The following is an 11,965-nucleotide window of genomic DNA, read 5'->3' as shown; positions in this document are numbered from 1 at the left end:
CAGGGCAGCTCCCTGCTGTGGTCTGAAGGTCTGAGAGAGCAGGTTGGACTGTCCGCACCTGTGAAGGAGAGGACCCCTTTCCTCTGCTTTGTTATTCCATCCCCCTGAGTCTGTTACCAAAGTCTGGCCCAGTTGACAGCAGAAGCCTGCTCAAGGCAAGTCCGCACATGTCAAGGACTTGGTTGGGACCCTTTCCTCAGGCAGGCTCTCAGCGCCTTGTTCCTTTTGGCTCCGCCCCTTTTCCTTTGTTCTTGGGGATCCAGCTGGTGCATTGATCTGTAAGCCAACCTGTTCCTGCACATTTGAGTGGTGAGTCCTCCCCCCATCCTTTTCCTGACTGGTTCTGCCCAACTCATGTCCAGCTCTCCCTGTTATAGGAGATGACCCATCAGGAAGTGCTGTTGCTATTTGCCATTTGTCCCCACACTCTCCTTGGTGGGACACCCCAGAAGAGAGTCGTCTTGTATAAGGTCAGGTCCTTTTTCAGGTGAGCAGGATGCCCTGAGTGAAATTTCAATCAGGAGTCAGAGCTCCATTCCCTTTGGTGGGACACCCCTTTGGGAATCTGTAGCCAGTCTTTCCCACTATCTCTCACTCTTCTATGGACCCTTATAATACTCTTTTCCAGCCTAACTTCTTTGCCAGAACACCTCGCAATGGTCAGAAGTCTTATAAATACAAGCCTTCATGGTATTGTCCCCAAACCCTGGCCTCAACAAAAACTGTTTAGCTTGGTTTCATGGCCCTAAATCAGGATCCAAACTAAAGGCCAATTGCAGAATGTGTTTGGCCACTAACCAGGCTAAAAAAACTCCTTCCAACATAATGGATGATGATCTAAATAGGCCTTCTTCTAATAGACTGAAGTTGGTGGAGGGATGACAGGCCATCTCTGGTGAAGGGGACGCTCCTCTGTTACTGTTCCTCCTCCTAATACAGCCAGGGTACTCTTGTTGAGTGTGGGACTTTCTCCTTCATTCATTTCCTGGGTTAATGGCCATGATAATTAGAGCCAACTGTCTCTGGTTAGTCTACCTCAGGATGGGGACTTCAAGGAATATTCCAAGCAGCTGCCAAAACTTTTGTTTCAGGGAAATTCCCTGTCTTCTCTAGCCTGACAGGGACTGCCTATTTCCCCTTGGTGGAACAAATACCTGTCTTCATCTAACCAAGCTGATGAGCGTTAGAGCCTGGAGTCCTGTTCCTCTGCCCCCTGGATTTTTATCTGCCTCCAGCCTTGCTGGCGGCACCTCACCTCTTCTGCCTCTCCCTCCCTGATTCTGTACCACCCTGAGTGTGGCCTGCATTACTGACTGTATCACCTCTACTGTCCCTGTTGGCCTCCAGTACCACTGGCTACTCCCCCTACCCTTACTATCAAGGAGTGATGAGCACCCCCTTGGATTTACACCACCCACTTTAGATTTCCCTGCCGGTGTCCCAGGTAAAAATTGACATTGGGGAACAAATTGATTGACTTTTAAGTGGACCTAGGTAGAACATAATTAGGTTAATTTAAGTTTGTTGGTTTAATTAAAATAGACCTGTTTTTAGAGTTATCAATGTTAAATATGAAACTTTTATTCATATTTATTGAAGGTTTACTGAAGGGTGAATAAGCTAATGATCTCTGTTGCAATTTATCAGCAAAAAGATGACTTAAAATGATGGTTAATTTTGTCTGTCTCAAAGTTCTCAAGGGTAATTGTTAAGCTAGCTTTCAAAGTCTTTGGTAACCTGAAACTTTAGAGTTTTGCTTGGGTGATGGGTTGGATTGAATTCATTGAACATCTAAGTCTTTTCCAAATGAGATAAAATATTAAAGCATTGGCTGCTGAACATAGGTTTGTGCTTTTGGCTTTTTATTGCCGAGAAGCTGAGAATACTTAAGTCTGTTGGAAAACATGCTTTGTTCTTAGCTGATTCATAAATTTGCCATCTAAAGAATTGTGGTGTAACAGTTCACAATTGGTTACTACTTAGTTTTCACCCGAGACTATGGTTTCTAAAAGTTAAAATTCAGCCAAACGTAATTAAAACTGATGTAAATAAGGAAAAAAACTTATGTAAGAAAGTAGGAAAGAGATGTATAAGAAAGATACAAGGAATGAGAATAGATTGTGTTGTGGTAAAGGAAAGTAATTTTGTCCTAAAATGAGACTGGTTGTTTGGAGAGAAATGGTATGGGACAAAATCTGTATGCAAAAGAAATTTGTGGAAGGTTTGTGAAGGGAAATCTTTAGAAGGAATTTTATATGTGGTCAGGGTGGACTAAGACTAAAATTAATGGATTTTAAAAGTACACTGCTATAAGATTGAAATTTTGCATTTCTCTTTGTTAAAAAGACAAAGTTTTCTTGGATTGTTGGTTTGCTCTTGCTAAGAAAATGTAAACAAAGTTTTTGCTTTATCTTCCCAGGAAACCAAAGTTTCTGTGTTTTGTCTTTATCAGGGCTTTGATTATCTTCAGTCCTGTATAAGCATGTGCTTTAAAACTTTCTAACGTTTTTAATAAACTTCCCTGAGATTTGATGTGTCATAGCAGTAACTGAATTTCCTTGTCAATTACATTATAATGAACTTTCATATCAGATCATTAACAATGTCCATTTCTATGGGTTGTTTTTTTTGGGGGGTCACTTATAGTTATTTTTCTAATGTTCTTGCAAAATGAGTTTTGTCATCAAGAAGATTCATGAAAAGGACTTTTTGGGGGGACAAATACAGGTATTTGATATCTTTAAGATCATAAAACTAAAATGGGTAAGCATTTCCATAACTAACAAAAAAGTTGCATTCAAACTGGACAAGAATTAGTAACATGCAACAAAATGAACTGAGGAAGGTGATTATAGTTTTTGTGACTTGTTTAAAACATTGCTGTTTCTCTAATGTTTGCTCTTCTAGATTAAGGAAATTTTCTCTTAAGATATCAATACCTTACAAAAATGGGATAAAGTTTTCATTTGTGGACAAATTGATGCTTTTAATTTTTGTCTCTACCTGAACCTTCTGAAATCCAGAAACTCTCAGTGAATACTCTTTTATGGCAATTATAGCTAATATAAGAATCTCTTCTCCTTGTATTCTTGTAACAGGACACCATTAGAAACATGTGTTATTTTACCAAGGTTTTGACTGGAATGTCGACTTTGAGAGAGACATGCATACATTTATATATGACCAGCCAGCTTTAAGGAATTAAGTTCGACTTTAAGGAGTTAAGGAAGCCCCTTGGAAATGTTGGCCTCATACCTTGCTTACAGAGTTCCCAGCAGCCTTACCAGGTGAGTAAAGAATGTCACTTCCAAGCCAGTATAAGAACCTCAGGATATTTTAGGGACCTGGATAAGAGGAATTCGCCCAAATCTATAGTATTGCATCATGTCAGATGGCAAGTATTCAGCTTGGCTTCTGGCCTTGAGAGTCTACTAAAAGTTCTATCTAGAGATTCCCAAAAAAATTCCAGCAAAGCAGATTTTAAAAGATCTATCTGTTCAATCACTATTTTCTTGCTGCACTTATGTAAATAATTAGGCCAAATTTGTAAAGATTAGATTTGTTTTTTTGAACAAATTAGTCTTGATTTGGCTATCTCTGGAAATAAGGGTGACTTTAGAGAGGAAAATTATGTTTCAATGACACACCTTTGTGGATGTTAAATTCTGGTTCTCATTGTCTTTTTGTTGTTTGCCTAAGCTAGACAACTTAAGGGAAACTTCAGAGAAATTGCCACAATGGTTCATGTATAGACCATCTTCCTGCCTGTTATTCTGTGTGGATAATAAATAACAGGACTCCATGGACATATGATTCTTTGAACAGTTGGTAAATGGGATGGATTTCCCAGCAATTGTATAACTCAACTATCACCTTGACCAATTCTGTGTGTCTGGGATGACAAAATCACTCTTTAAAAGCTGGAGTATACCCCATTCCATGGGGTTAATTATGGACTCATGGACATAATAGATGGCCCAACTTTCCTTATAATTGGATTGGATAATACATTTGGGGATGCCCTTATCACCTGGGACAAGTCTTCTCCCACTTGCCAGTGATATCTCGTAATTAGGATTTTGTTAAGGCTAGACAGCAAACAAAGAGGGCTTCTCAGTGGTTTTATCCCTTAGTCATTTTTGTCCCAGGGGCTGCCTCTATTGATATAAAATTGCAAATAGAGGCTTCAGCCAAGCATACAGCAATCCCATTTAACCAAACCCAGCTTGGAGTCACCCACCAATTCAAAAGGCCCTCCAAAGCCGAGACTGGCTCTTGACACCCTGACTGCAGCTCAAGGAGGAACTGTGATTTATTAAAACAGTGTTATGTGTATACAGCAGATTACCATAAAAATGTGACAAGGTTACCAAAAGACCAGAGTACTCAATAAACAATCCCTCTGTTTCCTTAAGTGATTGGTTAAACTCCTGGACCAGCGGAAGATTTTTGTGAGCCATCAAAGGACTCTGATTTGGGCTTCTTTTTCTTTTTGTTATTTTAATTATGTTTTGCTGTTTCCTCCCTTGTCTCTCCAGCAGGTGCCAAGACTGCCTCACTGCCAGAACTTCAAGCTGACAGCTGATCCTTTCTACTCAGGGAGATTCATACCTGCGGTCTGCCTTGGATTCAGCCGCATCTGCCTTTCATAACATATATATATATACATATATATATAAATTCCAAACTGACCAGTGTTGAGCCACAGGTAGGGACGTCTCTATGCCCCTATTCAACAGGAAGAAGTTACAGAAGGTAAGACCTTTCACCTTCAGGAATCTTAAAGATGAAAAGGTTGAAATTGTTCAGGCAACAGGCTTGAGCGATGGAAACTTGAGCAAGGCAAAAGGGCCCACAGCGACCACCTGGCTGAGTGCAGACAGGCCCGTCAGGTGACCCACCTCAAAGTATCCATAGGCCCTAACTAACCAATGGGCTACTTACAATCAGGCAGTTACTAAAAAAGGGAAAATTCCATAATCCCCATACCTTCTCACCTTCCCCCTTTAAAAACAGCCCCTACCCACTGCCTCCTGGCGGAGTCTCTCCTTTGCTGTCCTGCCCACCTGTGATGTATTCAGTAACCTTCTATCGCCTTTGTTCTGCCTCAGGTGAATTCTTTCACTGTCTGGCCACTGGCCTCCATAGGATTAGGTTATGTGGGGGCCACCATCTGATTGGGAGAGACCCCACATTCTTTTTTGTTTGTTTTTAAAATTTTTTAATGTTTATTTTTGAGAGAGAGAGAGAGAAACAGAAACAGACTGTGAGTGGGGAAGGGTCAGAGAGAGAGGGAGACACAGAATCTGAAGCAAGCTCCAGGCTCTGAGCTGTCAGCACAGAGCCCAACGCTGGGTTCGAACTCATGGACTGTGAGATCATGACCTGAGTTGAAGATGGACACTAAACAGGCTGAGCCACCCAGGCGCCCCAAGAGACACCACATTCTTAATCAATGTATTGGGTATGTGTCACTTTTATTGATCTTTACAAAAAAAACCTGCTCTTAGTTTCATTAATTTTCTCTATTGCTTAATTTTTATTTAATTCAGTTATTATTTTCTTTCTTCTACTTATTCTGGGCTTAACTTGTGTTTTTCCTAGCTTCTTAAAGGAGAATCTTAGATAACTGATTTTTGACCTTCCTTCGTTTGAAACCATAAACTTTTCTATAGGCATTCCTTTAGTTAAATGCCACAAGCTTTACTATGTTTTGTTTTCATTTTTAGTTGGAGCAGAATATCTTCTAATTTTGTGTGTTTGTGTTTTATCTCTGGGATCTATGTGTTTAGAAATATATTGCTCAATTTATACATATTTGGGTATAGTCTAGATATATTTCTGTTATTGAGTTCTACTTTTACTCTTTTAATGGGTCGAAAACACATGCTATATGAATTTAATCTTTTTACATTTATTGAGCATATTTTTTTGGCCTGGCATATATGGTCTATCTTAGTGAATGTTCCTTCCATGTGCCCTTGAAAATCCTGTACTTATTGGGTGGAGCACCAGTAAATCTCAATTTGGTCAAGTTGGTTGCTGGTTTTGTTCAAGTTTTCTATGTTGTTACTGGCTTTCTATCAACCTGTTCTATCAATTTACTGGGAGAAGAATGTGGAAGTCTTGGTTCTAATTATTATCTATCTCAGTTTGAACAGCTTTTGCTTTATGTGTTATGGAACTTTTTTATTAGGTGTCATATATTTGTGATTGTTCTGTCTTAACTTTTTCCTGTCTCTGGAAGTTTCCTTGACTTAACGTCTATCTTGTCTTTTATTAATAGCATCTCTCCATCTTCTTATGCTCACTGTTTGCATGATATGTCTTTCCCTCATTTTATTTTCAACCTATTTTGTCTTTGTATGATAGCTTCCTGCTAGATATTGCTGCTTATGTAGTCAGAAAATCTCCTCTGATCAGAGTGTTTAGTCCATCACATCCAATGTAATTAATGATACAGTTGGATTTGAGTCTTTCCTTCCATTATTTGTTTTTAACTTGCATCATTTTTTTGTTTGTTTGTTTCTCTGTTCTTTTCTGTCTTCTTTTCTGTAAATGCAATGTTTTTTAGTGCCATTTAAATCCCTCTTGGCTTTATAGGTGTATTTCTTTGCATTAACTTTTGGTGCTAGGTCTAGGGCTTACAATATGCATCTCTTACATATCACAATTTACTTCAAGTTACTACAGGAACCTTGCATCAGTATGTGGATCCACATTAGTATTTTAATACTGCTTTTGGTTCTTATTTGGTGAAATGTTGTTGACTTTTTTGATATCTGTTGGTTGCAGAAGAGAATGGTTGACCTCTTTAAAGTGACCTTACATAGGAAAGTCTGAGGAGGTCATTGGAATGAGGGGAGGGGCAGGTGTGACTTTGAAAGTAGGGATCACAAAAGACCAAGAGCTTCCTCCCAGCATTGTGGCTATTGGAGAACACAAGAGAGGAGTGTTGTTTCAGAAGGCAGATCAACTGAGTCCAAATGTGTATGAGCTATGACTTCAGAAAGAAAAGGAAAATTGGGGAGTGGGTGGGTAAAATTAAGAAACTCAACTGAGGCACTTGCTTTTTTTTTTTTTTTAAGTTTGTTTATTTATTTTGAGAGATAGAGAGAGAATCTCAGGTGGGCTCAGAGTACCATATGGTGCTCAAATCCACAAATCATGAGATCATGAGGTGACTCCAAAGTCTGATGCTTAGCCAACTGAGCCACCCAGGTGCCCCAAGGCACTTTTTTATAAATAGATAAAATTAACAAAACATTTGTGTTAGTATGAAAAAGTGTATTTTCCTGAGACTTTGACTATTTACATCTGAGTGTAAGCTGAACTAGGTAAAATCTAATGGTGAAAATGCTTGGAGACATTTATAGAAAGAAATGGAATGAAATGAAATAAATAAACAAAAAAGAATGGATGCCATGTTGCCATGACTAGCAAACCTAGTCATTAGCCTCACTTTACAGAGAAAAACAACTCTTTGTTTCTGCATAGTGTGTAAATTTAGAGTGAATTAATAAATTCTTCTTGTAAAGAAGTTATTTTCACTGGGAAAACACTAGAAAGTCAATTCTCCTTCACCCTGACTTTTTTTTTTTTTAATGTCTGTTCCTAAGAAAAGTCTTAACTATTGCACCTGTTCCTCTAGTCAAAAAAGCATTTTAATCACCAGCAGATATGCCAGTGGCAAAAGAAAACGTGAACTCCTGAGCGGCTCATTAGATGAACCCTAGGGTAGAATCAGTTACATTTAATTCCCAAGGCCCTCTCATTATATTTCTTTTAAAAGGGCTTGCTACAATATAGTTCTTATGAACTGGGAGGTTGTCTTACCTTGGGAAATTTTAATATTTCATCCTGTCCTTTAATGTTCCTGCCAAGGTATTCAAAAAGTAAGTAAAAATTACACGTATTAGGATGATGAAAAGTGTTTTAAAACATTAAACTATTTAACTAAAATTATTTAAACCACTTACCATTGGAGGTAAATTCAGGAAGATAACATTAGGAACCCAGAATGCTGCTACATGGTATTGTTATAGTTGAAATTGGACGTGGCGATATTTCAGAATGGAGTGGTTGACAGCTGAGTGTAATTAGCTGCTTGTGGAGCCCTAGACACCCAAGAGTCCTCAGCCAGGGGCACTGTCAGGGTCATAACAACATCAGTGGCTTATATTTCATTGTCTCTTGTCCTCACCTGCTGACAGAAGGCCTCCCACCTTTACAAAGTCTTCCCAAGGTATGTTTGAGTGTTTCTGGGTTGTTGTTTTTTTATGTTTTATTCATTTTTGAAAGAGAGACAGAGCATGAGAAGGGGAGGGGCAGAGAGAGAGAGAGGGAGACACAGAATCTGAAGCAGGTTCCAGGCTCTGAGCTATCAGTGCAGACCCCCACACGGGGCTTGAACCCACAAACCACTAGATAGATCATGACCTGAGCTGAAGGTAGGCTCTCAACCAACTGAGCCACCCAGGTGTCCCAGGGACCCAGGTGTCCCATTTTGGGGGCTTTCTTATATGCATTCCTGAATGAGTCTTCTCCTAAATTGTCCATGTCTTCCTTCTCTTCTATGTCAAAGGCTGACATAGATGTGTGCGTTTTGAGGGCAGGAATGTCCCTTTTCAGCCCACATTACACTCTGTAAGTCTTGCTGGAATGTGGGACTACTTATACTCTCTCATGTTCTATAGAGGCCAAAGGGAAACAGCTCTTTTATGTTCCTTGTAGCCCTCTCTCTTTCTGGAATGTGACCCAAGGAAGACAGACATGGAGTTTTCGGGAGGATAGTATCACTGTACTCTAAGTGGCTGCTCTCCTGTTTCTGAGCTTTGATAATCTGGCCAAGTGAGATGTTTCTGGCCACTCAGTCCCTTAAGGAGTATTTTCTACAGAGTTAGGGTCTCTGCTCGAGGCAAGCAGAGGCTGTACCTCTCTTGTTCATCTCTGCATCACTAGAAGCTTGTTATTGCTTTGCCTGGGGCTCTTAAGTCTTTCAGCAAATAGAATTATCTTGGGGCTGGGCCGACAACGACATTTTGGCTTAGGCACAAGCTAAAACCCTCACTGCATTTAGAGTGTCTTCCTAAAATATCCTAGGTACTTAGGGCTAAATTGCTTTATTCCTAAAAAGCTTGGAAATTGTAACACTTTCATTGCGCATATTATTACTATTTCAACTCAGGCACCTCCTGATTTCCATCATTATGTGTTTGGTTTCAATATAGGCCGATGTGGGCATTTCAGCACTTCAATCATGATGAAATAGTTGTCCCTTGCTTGCCACTAACAAACCGTATCAGGCTAGGTTTGCCAGAGAAAACATAAGACACTCAGTTAAATTTGAATGTCTGGTAAATATAATGAATAAGGTTTTAGTATTATTAAGTCCCATGCATTTTGGCAATGGAGCGTAGTTCCAAGTTTATACTAAAAATTTATCTGAAATTCAAACTTATTGGTTATCCTGTTTCTATTTTTTCTGGAAAAATCATTTTTCTGTGCTCCTTTCCTACTTCATCTATAAAATGGAATATCAACCTTGTGTACCTCATTACTCTAAAGCTCAAATGACATCAAGTACATGAATGTTCTTTGGCAAGTAAGAATTTGCCACAAAAATGTGAAACACTAGTAGCCATTCAACAGGGGTTTATTGAGTATCTCTTATTTGCTCTGGCTGGTGTTAGCACACATTTGCTATAGTGAACTTAAAACAAGCAGAAGGCAGTTTTTGCTTCTAAGGAGTTTGTAGATCACCAACAAGATAATCTTCATGAATGTTAAACACTCTAGAAAATAACAAGAGTAGTGCAAGGTAGTAAGAGCAGGGTATGCCTCCTGGAGGGTCTGAGAACCGGCTCCTGAGTCAGACTGAAGGATCTCATGGATTCTGGATTCCTTGCTGGGAATCCTCAGGAATCCTGTGAGTGCCCTATTGAATTCCAGAAATGTAGGAAGCATAGTGAAGTCTAGAAACACTTGATCTTAGCCAAAAGGCCGAGAAGCAATGAAGTCTAGAAACAAGGCATCGGAACAGGGAGGGAGTTGCCCCAGCAGCATACTATCAGGGCCAGTTTCCAGGTTCCAACTGAGTTAATATATTCTCATTTTAAAATTTTAATTTCAGTTTAAATAATGCGTTTGAAAAACAAATTAACATAATTTTCTTTTCAAATGAATAAAGTATCCCATATAATCCATATAATATCCCATATAATCCATCTCCTAAATCATATTTAAAATGGGAGACCATGTTGGTTTCTTCATTCATTCATTCATTCACTCACTCATTCATTCACTCATTCATTCATTCTCTACTCAATAAATTCCTATCAAGCACCTACTATGTGCCAAGCCAAGTGCTTGGTCTATAAGATATTTAGAGATTTAAAAAAAAGGAGACAATCTCATGGAGGTACCTGCTATATGTGTTTCTATAAATAGACCCAAGATCTTATTTAGAGATTCTAGTAGGACAGGTAAGCTTTGAGTATGCCCTTGATCTAGGAGCCCTCTTTAGTCTTGTGGGAGGAATATCTTTTCCCTGTGAACCTTATATTTGGGTAGGATTATATGATCCAGATTAGCTGACCAACTCTGGTATCCCAGAATGTGGCTGATGTTATGGCCAGTCACCTTATTTCTTAGTCTAGGGCAAGACAGACATGTATTGCATGTAGTTAGTACAGTGTGATGAAGGATAATCCAAGGAGAGAGTGGGTTTTCAAGGAGCTGGGAGCCCACCAGGGTGTAAACATGGGAGAACACTGCTGGTAGGATGAACACCATGTATGGCATTTGTCATATGCTGCTTTATGGCTTTTTGCTGTCCTGCATCAGACTGCAGGCTCCTCCAGGCCTGAGAGGGCTCTGTCTTGTCTTTGCAATCATCATTTAGGAGGATGTCTTTCAAACTACTCTTTTAGTTCAATGGGCTGAAGTTGCACTAATAACTTTTTTTAATGTTTATTTATTTCGAGAGGGAGAGAGAGAGCGAGCGAGTGGGGGAGGGGTAGAGAGAGAATTCTGAGAAGGCTCCAGCTGTCAGCATAGAGCCTGACACAGGGCTTGAACCCATGAACTGTGAAGTCATGACCTGAGCCAGATGCTTAACCTACTGAACCACCCAGGTGCCCCACACTAATAACTTTTTAAAACAGACTTCATAGTAGTGAGATGGCACATGATAATAGGCACTGTGAAGTCAAAGACTGGTTCAAACCTTCGTTCGCCACTCACTGGGTCATATAACCTTGAGCATAGTGCCTTCCAAACTTTTCCTTATAAGAAAAATGAGCAACATAATACCTACTTCATATGATATTTTGAAGACTATACACTGATGGGTGTAATAATAATTATTATATGTATAATATTGGAATAATAATAATAGCTACTTTAAGCACATGGAACATTATTAAAAGATACGAGAGGAGAACAGGTCCTTCATTGTCTCCTAAATCAGCCCCGTCACGTGAGTTGCTTGAGCTGCTCTAGGCATCCTGTGACCACCCAGGAGCCAGCCAACACGCTGGGAAGGCAGAATGCAAAGATGGAGAAAAGTCTATGCCTAGGGCTCATGAGGTTAAAGTGTTGAACTAATCAACCCTGGAGCAGCCCATCCTCTGTGTATTTTATTGTTTACGTTCTGGAAGGCATCATTTTATAGAATTATATATTTTATGATTCAATTATATATGTGTACATAAGTACAGGGTGATCATGTAAAAGGTCTTTCTAACTCTGGGTTGTAATCATGAATGTTTGAAAACGCCAGCCTGGCCAAAGCACCGGCTGTCTCTCCAGGGCTCCACGCACGTGCACTATACTTTCCCAAGAGGCAAAGCTGGTTCCCTGAGCCCAGCCTGCTGACTGGGGTTCTGTTACACCCCTCCCATTCTGTCGCTTTCCATCCCCAGGCTCCATGTTCAGCAGCCTAGCTTACAAGTGGGTTCCTGAC

This window comes from Suricata suricatta, chromosome 4 (assembly GCF_006229205.1).
Source record: "Suricata suricatta isolate VVHF042 chromosome 4, meerkat_22Aug2017_6uvM2_HiC, whole genome shotgun sequence".
Taxonomy (NCBI): domain Eukaryota; kingdom Metazoa; phylum Chordata; class Mammalia; order Carnivora; family Herpestidae; genus Suricata; species Suricata suricatta.
Note: the sequence above shows the minus strand (reverse complement) of the source record.